Source organism: Schistocerca cancellata, chromosome 7 (genome assembly GCF_023864275.1).
Source record: "Schistocerca cancellata isolate TAMUIC-IGC-003103 chromosome 7, iqSchCanc2.1, whole genome shotgun sequence".
In the NCBI taxonomy this organism is placed as follows: Eukaryota; Metazoa; Arthropoda; class Insecta; order Orthoptera; family Acrididae; genus Schistocerca; species Schistocerca cancellata.
Genome location: NC_064632.1, coordinates 178,180,545 through 178,203,151, shown reverse-complemented (window position 1 = coordinate 178,203,151; position 22,607 = coordinate 178,180,545). Strand labels below are relative to the sequence as shown.

Below are 22,607 nucleotides of genomic sequence, written 5' to 3'. Positions count from 1 at the left end.
CTTCAGGGCTCTGTCGTTGCATTTGCGCCTTTAAAATGACGACTTGTGCACCTGTCGAGATATCTGCGATTGTCGAAGACGTCATCCGGCTGCATTCCCGTGGGGTGTTCGAACTTTTCGAGTTGCTGCTGTCCGGGTTAAGAATTACTAGGAGCTCCAGGAGCTGCGTGGTTGTCAGGAGGTGCGCGGGTGTCTGGCGTTCCTCGAACGCGACACTAGGTTGAGATTTTCCGCGCCGCTAGTCAGGGGGAGATAAATCTCGTCCGTCAACAGCCAAATCTGCGGGAATTATCGATCAAAGTGCACGGCACGGCAGGACTTCCCTGAGCGTAACGGCGTGTTACTCGCGTTGCACGCTCGCGCTTCGCTGCTCCCCCCCCCCTCCTCCAACCCCTCACACCACTGCTCCCTGTTGAGACTTCCTCCCCTGCTCTGGGCCTTCTGTCAGCCTGACGTCGGCTCGGCCGTGACAGCGATCCCTGGAAGCGACCGTGGCGGCTGCAGGTACGTCCAAGGCCGCGGCACGCGCAGCGCCGCTTCGGGGAAATCGTCGTTACGCGCAGCTGCAGTCGAGACGTGCGCAAGCGGCGTTCCTTCGCCGTGCATCACATTGTTTGAAGTCTCCCGTGAAATCTGGCATCGCAGTCTGAATGGCCTCCGTCCCTTCCTAGTCGAATGTCAAGGACAGCGGAGAAGTAGCTTCGCAAGAGTTTATTCTCAAGATAGACGAATGTGATCAGACCGCACAGCGCCGGAACTAGGATAGGTAACTCGCGTCCGGGAATAGCTTTGACTTTGCGCTTTCTCCCAAAACCCCAACCTACTCCCCCACTTCTGACGACATCGCCTATTTTTTTTTTTTTTTGTTTAGCTTTCTTCGTTGCATAGCCTTTTTATTCGTTTACCTAGGAATTACAATTGTTGTTGTTGTTGTGGTCTTCAGTCCTGAGACTAGTTTGAAGCAGCTCTCCACGCTACTCTGTCCTGTGCAAACTTGTTCATCTCCCAATACTTACTGCAACCTACATCCTTCTGAATCTGCTTAGTGTATTCATCTCTTGGTCTCCCTCTACGATTTTTAGCCTCCACGCTGCCCTCCAATGCTAAATTTGTGATCCCCTGATGCCTCAGAACATGTCCTACGGACCGGTCCCTTCTTCTTGTCAAGTTCTGCCACAAACTCTTCTTCTCCCCAATTCTATTCAATACCTCCTCATTATTTATGAGATCTACCCATCTAATCTTCAGCATTCTTCTGTAGCACCACATTTCTAAAGCTTCTATTCTCTTCTTGTCCAAACTATTTATGTCCACGTTTCACTTCCATACATGGCTACACTCCATACAAATACTTTCAGAAACGACTTCCTGACACTTAAATCTATACTCGATGTTAACAAATTTCTCTTCTTCAGAAACGTTTTCCTTGCTATTGCCAGTCTTCATTTTATATCCTCTCTACTTCGACGTTCATCAGTTATTTTGCTCCCTAAATAGCAAAACTCATCTACTACTTTAAGTGTCTCATTTCCTAATCTAATTCCCTCAGCATCACCCAACTTAATTCGACTACATTCCATTATCCTCGTTTTGCTTTTGTTGATATTCATCTTACATCCGCCTTTCAAGACACTGTCCATTCCGTTCAACTGCTCTTCCAAGTCCTTTGCTGTTTCTGACAGAATTACGATGTGATCGGCGAACCTTCAGGTTTTTATTTCTTCTCCATGGATTTTAATACCTACTCCGAACTTTTCTTTCGTTTCGTTTACTGCTTGCTCCATGTATACAGATTGAATAGCATCGAAGAGAGGCTACAACCTTGTCTCACTCCCTTCCCAACCACTGCTTCCCTTTCGTGCCCCTCGACTCTTATAACTGCCATCTGGTTTCTGTACAAATTCTAATTAGCCTTTCGCTCCCTGTATTTTACCCCTGCCACCTTTAGAATTTGAAAGAGAATATTCCAGTCAACATTGTCAAAAGCTTTCTCTAAGTCTACAAATGCTAGAAACGTAGGTTTGCCTTTCCTTAATCTTCCTTCAAAGATAAGTCGTAAGGTCAGTATTGCCTCATGTGCTCCAACATTTCTACGGAATCCAAACTGATCTTCCCCGAGGTCGGCTTCTATCAGTTTTTCCATTCGTCTGTAAAGAATTCGCGTTAGTATTTTGCAGCTGTGACTTATTAAACTAATAGTTCGGTAATTTTCACATCTGTCAACACCTGCTTCCTTTGGGATTGGAATTATTATATTCGTCTTGAAGTCTGATGGTATTTCGCCTGTCTCATACATCTTGCTCACCAGATGGTAGAGTTTTGTCAGGACTGGCTCTCCCAAGGCCGTCAGTAGTTCTAATGGAACGTTGTCTACTCCCGGGCCTTGTTTCTACTCAGATCTTTTAGTGCTCTGTCAAACTCTTCACGCAGTATCGTATCTCCCATTTCATCTTCATTTACATCCTCTTCCATTTCCATAATATTGTCCTCAAGTACATCGGCCTTGTATAGACCCTCTATATTACGAACAACTTAAATTGGAAGGAACACATAGAAAATGCTGTGTGGGAGGCTAACCAAAGACTGAGTTTTATTGGCAGGGCACTTAGAATATGTAACAGATCTACTAAGGAGATTGCCTACACTACGCTTGTCCGTCCTCTTTTAGAATATTGCTGCGCGGTGTAGGATCCTTACCAGATAGGATTGACGGAGTACATCGAAAAAGTTCAAAGAAGGGCAACACGTTTTCTATTATCGCTAAATAGGGGAGAGAGTGTCACTGAAATGATACAGGATTTGGTGTGGACATCATTAAAACAAACGCGTTTATCGTTCTGGCGGAATCTTCTCACGAAATTCAAATCACCAACTTTCTCCTCCGAATGCGAAAATATTTTGTTGACGCCGACCTACATAGGGAGAAACGATCACCATGAGAAAATAAGGGAAATCAGAGCTCGTACGGAAAGATAAAGGTGTTCATTCTTTCCACGCGCTATACGAGATTGGAATAATAGAGGAATTGTGAAGGTAGTTCGATGAACACTCTGCCAGGCACTTAAATGTGATTTGCAGAGTATCTATGTAGATGTAAACTGAGATCAACGCTCCCTTACAATGAAATAAAAGATATACTTTCCCATTATTCTTTTCTGGTTAAATCTTTAGGCGGAGTGAAAAACAAGACCCCTAGAAATTATGCAATGGATTTTTGTCCGAATTTCCATAGCCATACGAAGACTGGGAAGTGGAAAAATGGAGTATTAACTCACCAGCATGAGGACTAGTTTTGCAAAAAAGTTTGAAATGCTTGAAAGTAATCAGGGTAATTAAGAAAAACTTGATTAGTGATTTCAGGGAAAATTGACATATTTCACCAAACAGATGGTGTTAACTACATAAATGAAATGTTAAAAGATATCAAATCGCGGCATAAACTGAAATTTCACTGCTTTCTCTTGATGTATATACTCTTTATAATGATGCAGCACTTAACGATATTAAAGTATACTTCATGCTTTGCGGAAAAAAAACTTTGAAAATTAAAACAGTTTTCAAAAAAGCCGGCAAAATGTTTTGTGAATTGATTTGTCTATAAGTAAGAAGTAAAGTAGACTAGAAAAACATTTAACGCACCTTTTGAGCGACGCCTTACAGCAAATGAGGCACCGACTGAGAATTTAAAATTCAATGCTTAACTTACTATCTTATGGTTCAAATGGCTCTGAGCACTATGGGACTTAACTTCAAATGGTTCAAATGGCTCTGAGCATTATGCGACTTAACTTCTGAGGCCATCAGTCCCCTAGAACTTAGAACTACTTAAGCCTAACTAACCTAAGGACATCACACACACCCATGCCCGAGGCAGGATTCGAACCTGCGACCGTAGCGGTCGCGCGGTTCCAGACTGTAGCGCCTAGAACCGCTCGGCCACTACGGCCGGCACTATCTTATAGTTTTAAAGAGTAATGGAAGATTATTTGCCTGGTGGAATTTCACTCAGTAGTCATATTACATCACCGTCAGAAACGAAGGTACGTTATTTCTCCTTCTCTTAAGTAAGGCATATCTGATAATTCTAAATAAACATTTTAGTATCTTAAATCTTTACTTTCTAGGGCTTTTTAATTGTCCTACTCTAATCTGAAACTCTGGAAATTTGTGGTAAGAACTGTGGGATCGTCACAAAACACACACCCATGCGCGAGGGAGGACTCGAACGTCCGACGGGTGGAGCTGCGCGAACCGTACAAAGCGCCTGAGACTACGCGGCTCTCTAATTTTACGTCTGTTTATCCGTGTTATAATCCAGCGTCTGTAAATTTTTTATTACACGCTTGTTGTAATTTACGTACATGTATGACGATGTTGTAATGATTTGTCTTTTCTTAAATTTTGTAGACTTCCAAATATGACAGATTTATTAAAACTTCCTGGCAGATGGAAACTGTGTGCCGGATCGAGACTCGAACTCGAAACCTTTGCGTTTCGCGGGCAAGTGCTGTACCAACCGAGCTACCTAAGCACGACTCACGCCCCGTCCTCACAGCTTCAATTCTGCCAGTACCTCGTGTCCTACCTTCCAAACTTCACAGAAGCTCTTCTGCGAAACTTCTGTGAAGTTTGGAATGTAGGAGACAAGGTACTGGCTGAATTGAAGCTGTGAGGACGGGGCGTGCGTCCCGCTTGGGTAACTCAGTTGGTAGAGCACTTGCCCGCGAAAGGCAAATGTCCCTAGTTCGAGTCTAGGTCCGGCACACAGTTTTAATCTGCCAAGAAGTTTCATATCAGCGCACATTCCGCTGCAGAGAGAAAATCTCATTCTGACAGATTTATTTTTGTAACTAATTAAGTGCAGTGAAATATCTCAATAATGAAAAAAATCTCTGATCTTACGGAGGAAGACGTGGGACTTTATAGCGTATTTCCTAGATACTTTACTTAAAACCTGTTCGTTAAACTTAGTAAATACGCTTCCAGGGGATTATTCGCGTGTGCAGCTGGTCTCGACGGAGGTTCGAGTCCTCCCTCGGGCATGGGTGTTTGTGTTTGTCCTTAGGATAATTTAGATTACGTAGTGTGTAAGCTTAGGGACTGGTGACCTTAGCAGTTAAGTCCCATAAGATGTCACACACGTTCGAACGTTTTGAACGATTATTCGTGTCGATCTTCAAGGATCTGTCAGTTCAGTTTTTACTGCATTTCCGTGCACCCTCCCATGGGTCCAACCAACCTGTCAGCATCCGTGCTGCCCTTATTTGTAAACGTTGAGTATCTCCTATTACTTCCACTTCGTATGGGTCCTACACACTTCCTGTAAGCAGATGTATTTGAAGACTTATTACATTTTCCTATTAAACGAGATTACCACCTGCTTTATCTACGACAGAGTATATGTGATCATTCAGTTTGATTGAGAGGAATGTGGGAAGCTTTTGGAACAGGTGTGTAGACCGCAAAGCCTTTCCATATAAAAGAAAAAAAATGTTGCATTAACTACGCACGCAGTATTCACACGTTTAATTCTTTGCATCTCCAACTCTGTTCCACAAATCAGCGTGAGATTTGAGAACGGTAACCGCTTGCGTTTCTTGCCTTAAAGTAACCAAGACATCAGTGGTATGGCTGACTGCCGTTGCTATTCTGCATTTGTAAAGAGAGCCGTGGAATATTATATTGGCTTTTTAGTTTTGTTTTCCTGAACAAATGAAAAATACAGGGCCTTGTTGTACTAGTTAAACTATTATTATTCGGCTCTGTAATGTGGCACGGGCGCCTGAGAATATCTGCGTGAGGTGTTACAATTTGATTGCTTTTGTGCGTTGAGAAATGTAGTATGAAGTTCAGTAGACACGTATGTACCCATGTTTTTCCTTTTGTAAAATTAACAGCTCAGTTACTAGGTAACTATATTTGATCATGTCAGTTCTCGTTCCTTGTACAGCGTTTTGTGACAGTTTTCACACGGAAAAACGTATTGAATAAAGTAAGGATGTCTGCGCGGGTTCTGAAATATTTCGGTTAAGTTAATACTTTACAACCCTATTTGTGAATAAAGTACAAGAGTTGACATTGAGAAACAGTTAGCAATCACCTAGGTAAATGAACGTAGCCAGTTCTTCATAACCGCAACAGGACTAATTGGCACTTAAATAATCATTTGCGGTCTGGTGTAATGTGGTTCGACATCCTGCCAGCCTACCCTGAATTAGGGTCTCCGTTATTTGGATGGACGTAGCGACTCTTGCCACCGCTAGGCCGCAGCCAGCTGCAGTTTCAGCCGGTATCCAAATTCAGCACGTGTTCTGTGTAAAAATGTCACTCTTTGAATTCTGTGTAGAACTTACTTGGTCCGTCTACTAATCGCTCACATAGATACGCATTACGACCCGCCTACCTATCATATTCATCACCGTCATGATTACATCTTTCACTTCAGTCCTTTCCGTGATCAATTTCTCAGTTTTCCCATCTCTCCTAACAATTTCCAGTAAGCATCTCTCCATTGTTGGCTGAGCAAGTTTCAGGTGTTGCATGGCTTTCGCATTCAAAGTCTATGTTTTACTGACTTAATCCTTAAATGCATGATTTTTATTTCAAGCTGTAAAAAATACCACGTTTAGTTTACGAAAAATATATTGAAAAAATTCTTAATTAAATTAACAAAGCATTATTGTTGACAATCGCTATAAACACAAAACGGATCTAATTTCAAATCTATCGTAAAGACACTCGAATTAACTATCTACACCGTGTCTACTTACGTTTTCAAAATAAAAAGTAATTTTCAAACACATAAATCAGTGCACAAACACCAAAAAAAGTCTCTACTTTCCGCCAAAACACACGCTTGCGGCAGTACATCCTCACAGCAAAATGTTCAACTGGTTCAGTTCATCCTGCCATTTACGATCGCTATGAAGAACTACTAGCAGCTTAGCAGCTGTAGTAGACTGTATACACTTAGCTACATAATAAATTTGTACAAAATGTTGCTCAGTATTGGATACATCTAAGAAATGAAGTCTGTAGCTGAGCACACTATGCATTAAAAGGGTTAAGTCAAATTTCTGAGACGCAGTGATTTTAAACTTTCCGTCTAAGACACATCTCATTTTTAGTTTTTAAAACACTTTTTACTCTATCAAAAACACTTTAGGCTATATTTATTCGTTACTCCTGCTGACATCCTCTCGTTTTCTTCAACTACCCTAAATAGATGGTTCAAATGGTTCTAAGGCCTATGGGACTTAACATCTGAGGTCATCAGTCCCCTAGACTTAGAACTACGTAAAATTAACAAACCTAAGGACATCACACACATCCATGCCCGAGGCAGGATTCGAAACTGCGACCGCAGCAGCCGTGTGGTTCCGGACTGAAGCGCCTAGAACCACAGCGGCCACAGCGGCTGGCCCCTAAATAGAGAAAGTCATCCATGGATCAGTGATTTCCAGTTTTATTAAAACGCCAGTCTGTAAATTCGTTATACCATTTATTGATGTCATCAGACAACGATAGAGACACGTTCTTGTTATTCATATAGTTCGTATACGTCCACATAACCTCATCTGACATGCCCTTGCCCTTAAGATGTTCATAAATATACAGTCTAAGGGGGGAAAAAGGAGAACAAAAAACAAATATCGATGCACCACGTCGGAATTACCGATAGGGTTTGTAATCGGTAGATGTTATGTACATGTACAGACAAAGAAATGATTACAGTTTCACAAAGGATGATTTATTAAAGAGAAAGAACTTCACAAATTGAGCAAATCAGTAATGCGTTGATCCGCCTCTGGCCCTTATGAAAGCAGTTATTCGGCTTAGCACTGATTGACAGAGTTGCTGAATATCCTCATGATATCGCGCCACATTCTGTCCAACTGGTGCGTTAGACAGTCAAATTCCCGAGCTGATTGGAGGGCCATGCCCATAACACTCCAGAGGTTATCAATTGGAGAGAGATCCGACGACCTTGTTGGCCAAGGTACTGTTTGGCAAGCACAAAGAGAAACAGTAGAAACTCTCGCCGTGTGCGGGTGGCCATTATCTTGCTGAAATGTAAGCCCAGGGTGGACTGCCATGAAGGACACCAAAACGGGGCGTTGAATATTTTTGACGTACCGCTGTGCTGTAAGGGGACTACAGATGATAACCAAAGGGGTCCTGTTATGAATAAAATGGTCTGGGTTGGATATCTTTTCATAGGAGGACTTCTTTGTTGTGTTCCGCGGTTTCCTTACAGCACAGCGGTACGCCAACAATATTCAACGCCCCGTTTTGTTGTCCTTCATGGCAATCTATCCTGGGCTTACATTTCAGCAAGATAATGACCGTCCGCACACGGCGAGAGTCTGTGCTGCTTGTATCGTACTTGTTAAACCCTACCTTGACCAGCAAGATCGCCGGATCTCTTCCCAGTTGACAAAGTTTGGGATTTTGACAATCTAAAGCGAAAATTGGACAGGATTTGGCACGATGTCCAATCAACAACTCTACCAATCAATACCACTCGGAGTAACTGCTTGCATAAGGTCCAGAGTTGCCCAACGCGATGTTATCTTGTTGTGTTTCTAAAGCTTTTTAATTTAAATAAATCGTTCAATTTTTGTGAAATTGTGATCATGTGTTTGTCTGTACATCTACATCACACCTTCTGATTTCAGTCCCATTCGGGTAATTGTTTCCGTTTTTCGTCGTATTTTTTTATTTTTATTTTTATCTTTAATTTTTGAAAGAGTCTGTTGTCTATCTTCGCGTCAGACGTCGCATCTAAACGCAACATTCAGCAGATGTAGGCAAATATTCAAATTTGACAACTTTTTTTCCACACGACTCGTCGCAAGTCGGTTTATTGTCGGTCGAATTAATGCCTCATTTCTGAAGGGCTTTGCGTAGAGACATTTCTAAATCTGAAATACAGTTCTTAAATAAAACTAGACTCATACGCAGAAAACAGTACGAAATCAAATTCAATCCCAAGCTCAGGAAATGACCGCTAGAGAGATATCCGACAGTAACATCCTAGCATGGTCCCGTTGGAATTGTTTAGCCTTATCTTCTCCTGCTATGAAGAGTGGGTGACTTTTATTGGTCTTTGTGCAGTGTACTGTAATGTTTGTGCTGTTATGTAGGAATGGAAAGGAGAGGGTGAAATCCCTGATGTAAGAGAAAGCAGATGGCTGGAGCTCTAAACGGTAGAAGGGACCACTTCTACATCTACATCGATACTCTTCAAATCACATTTAAGTGCCTAGGAGAGGGTTCATCGAACCACATTCACAATTCTCTATTATTCCAATCTCGTATAGCGCGCGGAAAGAACGAACACCTTTATCTTTCCGTACGAGCTCTGATTTCCCTTATTTTATCGTGCTGATCGTTTCTCACTATGTACGTCGGTGTCAACAAAATATTTTCACATTCGGAGGAGAAAGTTAGTGATTGGAATTTCGTGAGAAGATTCCGTCGCAACAAGAAACGGCTTTCTTTTAATGATTTCCAGCCCACATCCTGTGTCATTTCAGTGACACTCCCTCTCATATTTCGCGATAATACAAAACGTGCTGCACTGCTTTGAACTTTTTCAATGTTCTCCGTCAGTCCTACCTGGTAAGGATCCCACACCGCGCAGCAGTATTCTAAAAGAGGACGGGCAAGCGTTGTGTAGGCAGTCTCATTAGTAGATCTGTTACATTTTCTGTGTGTCCTGCCAATAAAACGCAGTCTTCGGTTAGCCTTCCCCACAACATTTTCTATGTGTTCCTTCCAATTTAAGTTGTTCGTAATTGTAATTCCTAGGTATTTAGTTGAATTTACGGCCTTTATATTTGATTGATGTATCATGTAACCGAAGTTTAACGGACTCCTTTTAGCACTCATGTGGATGACCTCGTCATTTAGGGTCAACTGCCAATTTTCGCACCATTCCGATATCTTTTCTGAATCGTTTTGCAGTTTGTTTTCATCTTCTGATGTCTTCATTAGTCGATAAACGACAGCGTCATCTCCAAACAACCCAAGACGGCTGCTCAGATTGTCTCCCAAATCGTTTATATAGGTAAGGAACAGCAAAGGGCCTATAGCACTACCTTGCGGAACGCCATAAATCATTTCTGTTTTACTCGATGACTTTCCGTCAATTACTACGAACTGCGACCTCTCAGACAGGAAATCACAAATCCAATCACATAATTGAGACGATATTCCATAAGCACGCAATTTTACTACAAGCCGTTGTGTGGTACAATGTCAAAAGCCTTTCTGAAACCGGAAACAGGGAACCGATATGAAATCCCCTGTCAATAGCACTCAACACTTCATGCGAATAAAGAGCTAGTTGTGTTTCACAAGAACGATGTTTTCTAAACCCATTTTGACTGTGTGTCAATAGACCGTTTTCTTCGAGGTAATTCAGTGTCACTTGCTGTCACTCCATGAGTTTGAGATTGATTCCAGGATATTGGTAAAAATATTGCTGTTAAGGAACTACCGCCAACACTTCTACTCGCACTGAAGCAGATAACGGCGTTGAAAATGTAGTTCTCCTCCAGGGTTCGAGTCGAGCACACAGCACAAGCTGCCTCCTATTTTAAAGGTCAACGACCAGTATCGCTCCCAATCTCTGCCAGCGCCAACGTCCTTGTCTGCCGAACGGCTGCCCTGCTTTCGGGGCGACAAACTTTCCGTGACTCAGCGACGTAGTACGTGTTCTGGTTTTGCGAAACTCACAGCGCGCTCCGCTTACTGGGCAGATAATTACTTTATATTGTTCACTCTGTGTTATCGAAATAAGCGTGTCGCTCTTGCCTTTTTCAACGGTATGTTATCTTTATTTTACTCATTCTGCGTTTAATTTACATTTTACACTACAAATGTACCTATTTTTACTATTGTTCTGAGTACACTAGTCAACAATTTTAAACTTTTTGCTGCATCTGTTTTGTTATTGTGCGGATTTACCTAATTAAAATCAGTTTTTCTCTATCACGTCACTTTTCTTAGATACACAGCAGAGTCATTAACAGTACTGGCGAATGATGACAGAATTAAGACGAACAAGAAACACGTTTTCCAAACTTCAGAAGACAATTCTATTTAATATGTATTTATGGACTGGACGCCAGTAGCAGGTCCAAATTAATTCATAATACATTTTCAACTTAAATCTTCTTTGGTATTCCAAAATGCGACAGTGATGCTCTTCTTTTGTTTGTCGTTTCTTCACTCTCCCTAACAAGACCCCACCAGTAGTTGCCCGTCATCCAAGAGTTCCAGTGACCTGGATAACGGGGTTCCATCGTACGGATGTCTTTGTGAAAGAGCTCACACCACTCATCGCTTATGGCTCCGAAATTTTCCAGAAAGAAATCAAGGTGCGAAAGTAAAAAGTGAATTTTAAGCGACAGTCTACGCCCCATGTTCTTGTATTGTGTATGGGGAGGCTTCGTCCCGCCATAGTCTCGCTCAGACTTGGTAGGTATTAAACATCCTCCTTGGTTCTATTACACATGTGGACTGCTAACATAATTTTTAGCTAAGAAATCCATCATCATTCACAGAAATAGAGTATAACAAACTCAACCACTACTCAAAGAAACAGCTTACTGCTTCCTGGCAGATTAAAACTGTGTGCCTGACCGAGACTCGAACTCGGGACCTTTGCCTTTCGCGGGCAAGTGCTCTACCATCTGAGCTACCGAAGCACGACTCACGCCCGGTACTCACAGCTTTACTTCTGCCAGTACCTCGTCTCCTACCTTCCAAACTTTACAGAAGCTCTCCTGCGAACCCAGGCTGTGGCTAAGCCGTAATATCCTTTCTTTCAGGAGTGCTAGTTCTGCAAGGTTCGCAGGAGAGCTTCTGTAAAGTTTGGAAGGTAGAAGACGAGATACTGGGAGAAGTAAAGCTGTGGGACCAGGCGTGAGTCGTGCTTCGGTAGCTCAGATGGTAGAGCTTTTGCCCGCGAAAGGCAAAGGTCCCGAGTTCGAGTCTCGGTCGGGCACACAGTTTTAATCTGCCAGGAAGTTTCATATCAGCGCACACTCCGCTGCAGAGTGAAAATCTCATTCTGGAAACAGCTTACTATTAGGTACGAAACACAATAACATATTAGGAACATCAATTTACATGATTTTAAACAATCTCTTACTGCGGCGTGTAACCTGATTATAACGGCTAATTAAACAAGTGAAAACAGTTTCCAACGAGCGGCTGCCTTTACGTATCGACCGAGAGCAGCGGCGTTTGCGTAGAGCTGGCAGTGCTAACAGACAAGCAACACTGCCTGAAATAATCGCAGAAATCAGTTTGGGACGTACGACTAACGTATCTGCTAGGACAGTGCGGCGAAATCTGGCGCTAATGGGCTATGGCAGTAGACGGCCGAAGCGAGTGCCTTTGCTAACAGAGCGACGTCGCCTGCAACGCCTGTCGTGGGATCGTGACCATATCGGTTGGACGCAAGAAGACTGGAACCCCGTGGCCTGCTCGGATGTGCTCCGATTTCAGTTGGTAAGAGCTCATGGTATGGATCTTGTGTGGCCTCATGAAGTCATGGACCCAAGTTGTCAACAAGGCTCTGTGAACGCTGGTGGCGGCTCCGTAATAGTTTTGCCTGTTTCTACGTGGATCATTGACTGGAAATGGCTATTTTCGGCTATTTTCAGACCATTCGCAACGATTCATGGACTTCATGTTCCCAAAACGATGGGATTTTTATGGATGACAGTGTGCCACGTAACCGGGCCACAACTGTTCGCAATTGGTTTGAATGTTTGGACACTTGGGCCAAATGATGTGGCTATCCCGATCAGAGTCAGCATGGCTTATCATTTCTGCAGGGGTCTTCCAACTTCTTGTTGAGCCCACGCCACGTCGAGGTGCTGCACTACGCAGAAAAAAGGAGTCCCACACGCTAATTGCATCGTCCCGCTTTTAATAGGTAATGTGAAACGTCCCCTTAAAAAAATTATACATGACTGTGCTGAAACTGACACACAATATTTTTAGCGCAACGCAATCTGACTTTTAAAACTACCTATAATGGCCCTGACTAACATTAACCTATACCTTTCACAAATCACTTACTTCACCAAAAATCTTCGTTACTCGAACTACTGCAATACAGCGAGCGCCACTACTGCCAGCTAAATAAAAGATTCAAACTACTGAAGGCACTAACTAAAGATAGGCATAGTTAGCAAATGAAAGATTTTGATAGAGAACAAACGATATATTTACCTTAATAGTGTTCAGAAGTCATAATATATATAGCAGTTCATGACATTCAGTCTTACAAATTTCAAAACTCCGCCATTTCTCTCCCCACATCCACCACTGCTGGCGGTTCACCTCCAACTGCGCAACGCTACGCGCTGTTCACATCCAGCTGCCCAACACTACAATGGCAGAGAACAATGCAAACTAGCCACAGACTGCACACAGTGCAGCCAGTGATTTTCATACAGAGCGCTACGTAATGTTGCCAATAAGAAAACATAAACAGCCTACTTACATAATCACATTATTACATATAACGTACCGTGTCCATCATGTCAAAAATCGCAGCCACAGCTGCAGACTTACCACCGCTGGGGTGAAACTCATATGGGGACTTCCTATAACATGACCTTGGTTCGCTGCCAGACCACTTGGAGCGCTAGCAGTTTACTTATTGGGTCATTAAAACTCCTCCATATTTGTTTTAGTTTCGTTCAAAACAGAAACTGGCTTTACTGCATTGTGTTCCTGATAACTACTTCGCGTGTATGTTGCACGTTTTTAATCACATTGTGTTCAAGGTGTTAGAATATGTGTGAATTCCTAAGGAACCAAATTACTGAGGTCAACGATCCCTAGACTTACACACTATTTAAACCAGCTTAAACTAACTGATGCTAAGAACAACACACACTCCCATGCCCGAGGGAGGACTCGAACCTCCGGCGAGAGGGACCGCGCAATCCGTGACATGTCCGCGCGGCAATTGCATTGTGTGTACGTCGCTCGTATTCTGCTTCATATTTGCTCGCATCCGTAATATTTGGTGAAGTAAATGATTCTGTATTTGTTGTTGTTCCATATAAAATAGAAGCTGGTTTCGCCCCATGGTGTTCAGTATAGTGATGTGTATTTATTACTGCTCGTAAGTCCGTAACTGCTCGATTTAAATGCGTTGTGAGTATATTCCTTCTATTCTACTTTATTTTTGTTTGCACCTGTTGAATGGGAAACAGATTCGTTGGAAGGATTCTGGGAAAATGCTGTGCATCTATAAAGAAAAATTTTATCGCGTGACTATTTCTAGAGTTTGGTTCTAGTAATAAAGGTTATTACCATCTTTTGCGTCTGCAGTAACGGTATCATTTACACCATAGGTGTTTTCCTTTATGTTAAAGCATATTGAGTGGCCACTGTAAAAATGTAGTTTTCCTTACAAATTTGTTTGTCGATATCGTAAACAGTTCTCCTTCTTTATATTACTACTATTCCATGGATTTCTGTGGTGTTTTGTTTTAAATGTTTAGCTTTTGTTATTTTCATGTCTTTCTGGATTTTCCTATTCAGTTTTGTAACTAGTGATTCTCGGTAGCTATAACTGTTTGCTATTTGGGTTATTATGTATAGCACATTATTGTAGTTTTCTTTGTCCAAAGGGACTGTGTTTAAATCTGTGCGGCATGTATCTGGGAGTTGCTTGTTTATGGGGTGGGGGTGGTTTGAAGATTGGTGTAGTACTGTGTCTGCTGTGGTGGTTTTTGTGTAAATACTGAATGAATGATCCTTATTTTTCATTGTAATGGATATATCCTGAAGTTTATTTGTCTTGCTTGTTATTTCTTTAAAGAGAACTTTATATTTTTGTGTACTGTATTTATCTCTGTGTGTAATTGTGTGCCGACCGGAGTGGCCGTGCGGTTCTAGGCGCTACAGTCTGGAACCAAGCGACCGCTACGGTCGCAGGTTCGAATCCTGCCTCGGGCATGGATGTGTGTGATGTCCTTAGGTTAGTTAGATTTAATTAGTTCTAAGTTCTAGGAGACTAATGACCTCAGAAGTTAAGTCGCATAGTGCTCAGAGCCATTTGAACCATTTTCTTTTTGTAATTGTGTAATTATTCCATCTTCGTTTCTGGTTCGTCTAGCAAGCAGAGGATTCGTCCATATATCTCCACCAGTAGAGTAGATTGCCATTCCTGGAAATATTTTCTGAAATATTCTGTCCTCTTGTTTGTCCACGGAGATATCTGCTAACTTTCCTGAAATGGGGGCACCCATTTGGAATCCTTGTTGATGTAAGTAGAATTCTTTATTAAATTCGAGGCCGGCCTGAGTGGCCGAGCGATTCTAGGCGCTACAGTCTGGAACCGCGCGATCGCTACGGTCGCAGGTTCGAATCCTGCCTCGGGCATGGATGTGATGTCCTTAGGTTAGTTAGGTTTAAGTAGTTCTAAGTTCTAGGGGACTGATGACCTCAGAAGTTAAGTCTCATAGTGCTCAGAGCCATTTGAAGTCATATTGAATTCGAAGTAGTTCTGGTCGTTAATAAGATGTAACTGTGTGTTCCTGTGGTAACTGATTATAAGTGCATAGGTCGTGTTCTAGAAAGACATAAAAAAAACAAGCTGGACAGGTGAAACATAACAACACAGACATCCAGGGAAATAGTACTAACTTAAATCATGAGAACTGTTTACGATCGTGGTAAACAAATTTCTAAGAGAAAGAACATTGCTACAATGACACTGATGGTGCTTAAAAACAAAAATCGAAACTGGTATTGTTTAAATAAGATTTCCATTACAGTCGTAAAAGACGGTGTATAACCTACGAGGGGCGTTCAGAATTCAGGATTCCTATTCACCATATTAGTTTCCACCCTTCTGGCTACAAAACCCCGTTTTTCAACATAATCTCCGTTCAATGCGATGGCCTTACGCCACATTATTGGGAGGGCCTCTATGGCCGTATGGTACCACTCTACCGGTCTACATCGCAGCCAACGTCTTTCTGCATCCATAACTTCCCCATCTTCATATCGTGAACGCTAACCGGCTGATGACCTTCTTCAGTGCGGATGCACACGATTTGCCTGAACTCTTACGGGACTATGTTGAATGCCTGCCGCGAGTAATGGATACAAGGGCAGGGGCACTACGAAGGCAGTGTGTGGACTATAAGTTGAGAATGTGGGCCTCACGGGGAGCGTGCCGACGATAAATCCCTGCAGTCGCACTATCCGCTGCGCCCTCGGTGGCTTAGATGGATAGAGCGTCTGCCATGTAAGCAGGAGTTCGCGGGTTCGAGTCCCGGTCGAGGCACTCATTTCCAACTGTCCCCCTTGATGTATATGAAATGAAATGATCGTGTGGCATTGTTGGCCGGGAGGCCCCATGCGGGGAAGTTCGGCCGCCGTATTGCAAGTCCTTTTTAGTTGACGCCACTTGGGCGACTTGCACGCCAATGATGATGAAATGATAATAAAGGACACACAACACCCAGTCATCACGAGGCAGAGGAAATCCCTGACCCCGCCGGGAATCGAACCCGGGACCCCGTGCGCCGGAAGCGAGAACGCTACCGCAAGACCACGAGCTGCGGACCGTTGATGTATATCAACGCCCGTCAGCAGCTAATGGTATTGATTTCATTGTAATTCCCTATCATCCACGTGATGCTTGCCGTAGACTGCTTATATGTCAATATTTCTCAAACATGATTTACTAAACTGATAGTTCGGTAGGATTCACACCTGTCAAAACTTGCCTTTTTTTTAATTTACTTTACTAATACATTGTTCTTACTCATTGAATATGGTGAGGTCACTTGAGAGTGTATTCTCGCAATGCTTGATACCTTTGTTCTGACTTATAATTCTGGATTTTGTTGGTGTTATTATTAACTGGTTATGTCACGGGCGAGGAAATTAAATAATATGGGCGTTAGTACGCATTAACAGAGGATTTTATACAAAGGGATTTGACTGTTGATCTGCAAGATAGGGTCGTTAACATCATGTCTTTGAGCAACTTAAGAGAATCTCTTGCATGGATTCCATTGGGCTTTGTTGTAAATCGACAAGAGTAACTGCACTGTATTTACTCGGTCCTTCGCACTACAAGCGCTCGCATCGCTCTCACGCAGTACCGCAATTATGGCGAACCAAAGTCATCTTGCAGGGTATCGTAAATTTGTCCGCTACAAAAGAGGGCACTGTTTTCCCCGTTTTTTTTTTATTTCAAATGTTGCTGTGTGTCTTCACTTACGCAAGTGGCTTACAAAATTTACGCTGTGCATTGTTGCCAAGAGGTTCGTTCCGCGGGAAAGAGATGATCGTCAATAACCAAATACAACACTTTCTTTTTCTTCACTTTGCCTAGTCGCCTGCTCTACGACTGCATGTTAATTACAGGTTCGCAGTACAGCCATTCGCGTGCCGAGAGATTATCGATCGTGTATCGCTCTGCCCGACATGCTTAATAATACACCACTCGCCGCACACGCCCTGGACGTAATGAATTAACGAAGAAAGGAACGCGTTACTCACAATGCGCGTTGAAGAATGACCGAACGCAACACGCAATATTTTACGTCATACACTCATGTCTGGAGAAAACAAAAGTACAATGCAGGTCCTTTTAACGACATGCTGCCTCGATCGCCTAGGGCGTCTTTCCGGAGATCTCCCTGTTCTTTATTCGAACGGCGAACTGGGGAGGAGGTGATCAGCGTTTAACGTCCCGTCGACAACGAGGTCATTAGAGTCGGAACACAATCTCGGATTAGAAAAAAATGGAGAAGGAAAGCAGCCGTGCATTTCGAAGGAACTATCCCGGCATTTGTGTCAAGCGATTTAGGCAAATCACGGAAAACCGAGCGGTTCTAGGCGCTTCAGTCCGGAACCGCGCTGCTGCTACGGTCGCAAGTTCGAATCCTGCCTCGGGCATGGATGTATCTGATGTCCTTAGGTTATTTAGGTTTACGTAGTTCTAAGTCTAGGGACTGATGACCTCAGATGTTAAGTCCCATAGTACTCACAAGGGAACCTCCCCATCGCACCCTCCTCAGATTTAGTTATAAGTTGGCACAGTGGATAGGCCTTGAAAAACTGAACACAGATCAATCGAGAAAATAGGAAGAAGTTGTGTGGAAGTATGAAAAAATAAGCAAAATATACAAACTGAGTAGTCCATGCGCAAGATAGGCAATATCAAGGATAATGTAAGCAGAGGTGCGTCGTGGTCTCGTGGTTAGCGTGAGCAGCTGCAGAACGAGAGGTCTTTGGTTCAAATCTTCCCTCGAGTGAGAAGTTTATTTTCGTAAAGTTTTGATCTGTCCGTTCGTTCATTGACGTCTCTGTTCACTGTAATAAGTTTAGTGTCTGTGTTTTGCGACCCCACTGCAAAACCGTGCGATTAGTCGACGAAAGGACGTGCCGCTTCAATGGGAACCGAAAACATTTGATCGCAAGGTCACAGGTCAACCGATTCCTCCACAGGAAAACACGTCTGATATATTCTATACGACACTGGTGACGGCATGTGCGTCACATGACAGGAATATGTTGTCGACCCACCTAACTTGTACACTTGGCGAATGGGTAAAAAGATTCTTCTACCTTTCCCGATTTAGGTTTTCTTGTGGATGTGATAATCACTCCCAAAAAAGTGATGTGACATAAACTGAAAACAAAAAATTAAAATTTCCACTCGAGGGAAGACTTGAACTAAATACCTCTCGTTCCGCATCTGGTCGCGCTAACCACACGACCACGGCGCTCCTGAGGTCACCTTGTCCTAGACGTTGCTTATATTGCGCACGGACTACTCAGTTTGTATATTTTGCTTATTTTTTCATAGTTCACACAACTTTTTCCTGTTTTATCGATTCATCTGTGTTCAGTTTTTCAAGGTCTGCCCACTTTGCCAACTTAGAATTAAATCTGAGGGGGATGCGATGGGGAGGTTCCCTTGTCAGAGCCATTTGAACCATTTTGAAAACCTAATTCTGGATGGCCGAACGCGGGTTTGAAGCGTCGTCCTCCCGAATGCGAGTCTAATGTACCGAATGGACGATGGCAGTGTGTCAAGAGTAGTACACTCGATTTTTCTGGTGACTGGTCCAATGAGTCTGTTTAGGATGCGCTGGATTCTTAGTAACGCTTTGCGGCCTTCCTGTGAGCTTTTTATTCTGTTTTGGCCTTCTTTTCACGATTCATATCATATTGATGTTCCAGTTTTATTTGTTGTGTTGGGCTCGCCGTTTTGAACATCAGATCGAAAAAATTACCTGTTCTGGGTGTCATCCTGTGTGATACAAGCATTTTTAGATAATACTTTTCGTAGTAGATCGACGAATAAGTGTGTGTGTGTGTGTGTGTGTCTGTGCGCGCACTTCGAAATTCATGTTGTCCGGCGTCACTCGCTTTAAAATGCTTTACTATTGTTACCTTTGTTGTCATTAATCAATATAAAAAAAAATGGTTCAAATGGCTCTGAGCACTATGGGACTCAACTGATGAGGTCATTAGTCCCCTAGAACTTAGAACTAGTTAAACCTAACTAACCTAAGGACATCACAAACATCCATGCCCGAGGCAGGATTCGAACCTGCGACCGTAGCGGTTGTGCGGTTCCAGACTGCAGCGCCTTTAACCACACGGCCACTTCGGCCGGCAATCAATATCAGTTACAAGAAGTTTAACAGCATCTTTTTGGTGACGTGCATGAAATAATTTCATGGATGGTCTGCAGTACGCTGCCAGAACTTGTAATTCCTAAAGAATATTGTGTAAGACACCACCTCAATGGCTGTTATGAAAAGCTTTAAATTCCATTACTGGCTGAGTTAATTGAACATCCTCAGGTGACAGTTGCGTAGGACCGTCCGCAGTGCTTTACACACGAAAATAGCGACAGCAGCACGCGCTTCGCTGTTCCATTTGAACCAATAGTACCCCGCATGTAACTGTCACCTGAGAGTGTCCACTGTACATAACCATGAGTGGAAATTGAAGCATTTGTTAACACAAGCTGAAGTGGTTTATGGTGTGCTTTCGGCTATTCACCGAATTATTGTTCCTGTTTTATGCCCAATATTTCGACGACTGATGCAGCCGTTCTCTTCTGGTGCCGCGAGGTTTTCTGGTATGTGTACTTGCTACCTGGACACCAATTACTCTAAATTATTGTGCATGAAATGGAAACAACTCGAAACAACACCCGGAAGTACACCAGTTAGCTGTCACGCCGAAAATCTGAGAGGTCACATCAGCTGAAATGATGTTTTACATACCATTATAAGTGTTTTATGCGGAGTTTAAAATATTTACATAATGTTCCATCTCTACAAACGTCAATACGTGTATCGAAGGTATTTTAAATCCGTCTGTACAACTACTAGAAACTGCACATTTTTGTCAGCATACGCGATTTGCTTTATTGATATAAAACGTCATTAGTGTTGGCATTTTATGTCTGATTTTCTGTGTTACGAGTACACAAACAAACGGCCGTGGTTCCATATTGTGTCGCGTTTGACGTCAAGAAGTGTCTAGTACTGCAAAGTGATGTGAGATGAGACAGAAACAGCAGTGCCAAACAAGGGAATACCTCAAAAAGTTGCAAGCAGACGACGTTTCCTGTTGTGAGCGAAAATCGGACTGAGTTCTGTTGTCCAGTACTTGTATTAGGTGTTATGCAGAGAGAGATGGAAGGTGTCGTAGGTATCCATGCTGATACTGTAATACAGGACTATTGAAAAAGAGGGACAGATTTCAAACATATATTGCTTCCAAATTTCCAAAAATAGAAACACAATTCCAAAGTTCCTGGAAAGATAAAGCCCAAATTTTTACGCGTTCCATGTGAGCACCATGTCCGATGCCTCATTTTCTGCCAAACACCAAGCAGTTGGTCTCTCGATATCGAATTCACAGCTTCAATAATGCTATGTTGCAGACTTTCAACAGTGTCAGGCACAGGGGGGATAAAAAAGTGGTCTTTTACGTAACCCCACAAATAAATGCCATCGGTTCATTTTCTGTTCATTTTCTGCCCCTCCTCTCCCAATTCAATGTCGTGGAATGGTGTCATTCAGAATTTCTGTAGGCATGTGGGACACTCTTGAAAGTCTGCGACATCGCATCTACCAACTGAGCTACCCAAGCACGACTCACGACCCGTCCTCACAGCGTTAATTCTGCCAGTACCTCGTCTCCCACCTTCCAAACTTTACAGAAGCTCTCCTGCGAACCTTGCAGAACCAGCACTCCTGAAAGAAAGGATGTTGCGGCGACATGGCTTAGCCACAGCCTGGGGGATGTTTCCAGAATGAGATTTTCACTCTGCAGCGGACTGTGCGCTGATATGAAATATCCTGGCAGATTAAAACTGTGTGCCGGACCGAGACTCGAACTCGGGACCTAAGTTATTTGATCAACAAGCCATACTGCCCCCGCCATTTATCTGGTCCCTACGTCCTGGTGGACTATTTCTTAATGTCGGCTGGTGTTTTCCTATGGAGCCTGGACTCTTATTATGGTCACAAAAGCAACAATAAAAATTAAAATTTTCTATGGTCACAACAACGTGCCAAAGGTGGACATACCGGCTGTTGTGTAGGTGGTCATAAAGTTGTGGCTGATCAGTGCAGATTTGCATTCTGTATTCTATGGTTGATGCGGAACCATTTGGTAATTGATTCTTAACTGAAGGCAGCTGTTGATCATCATCGTACTGTCTCAGACACTACACTCCACTATTATTATTATTATTGACAACACGACACCAGGGTAGAAAATCCTAAGAAATTTTGGTCTTATGTCAAAGCGATAGGTGGATCAAAACAAAATGTCCTAGCACTCTGTGACCAAAATGGTACTGAAACAGAGGATGACAGACTAAAGGCCGAAATACTAAATGTCTTTTTCCAAAGCTGTTTCACAGAGGAAGATTGCACTGTAGTTCCTTCTCTAGATTGTCGCGCAGATGACAAAATGGTATATATCGAAATAGACGACAGAGGGATAGAGAAACAATTAAAATCGCTGAAAAGAGAAAAGGCCGCTGGACCTGATGGGATACCAGTTCGATTTTACACAGAGTACGCGAAGGAACTTGCCCCCTTCTTGCAGCGGTGTACCGCAGGTCTCTAGAAGAGCGTAGCGTTCCAAAGGATTGGAAAAGGGCACAGGTCACCCCCGTTTTCAAGAAGGGACGTCGAACAGATGTGCAGAACTATAGACCTATATCTCTAACGTCGATCAGTTGTAGAATTTTGGAACACGTATTGTGTTCGAGTATAATGACTTTTCTGGAGACAATAAATCTACTCTGTAGGAATCAGCATGGGTTTCGAAAAAGACGGTCGTGTGAAACCCAGCTCGCGCTATTCGTCCACGAGACTCAGACGGCCATAGACACGGGTTCACAGGTAGATGCCGTGTTTCTTGACTTCCGCAAGGCGTTCTATACAGTTCCCCACAGTCGTTTAATGAACAAAGTAAGAGCATATGGACTATCAGACCAATTGTGTGATTGGATTGAGGAGTTCCTAGATAACAGAACGCAGCATGTCATTCTCAATGGAGAGAAG

General features: G+C 43.0%; 1 protein-coding gene across 1 annotated transcript in view; it reads left to right on the top strand.

The window, feature by feature from the left end:
• Positions 1-22,607, top strand: part of LOC126091924 (protein expanded) — a 529,897-nt gene that overhangs the window by 219,004 nt on the left and 288,286 nt on the right. The window lies entirely within an intron of this gene.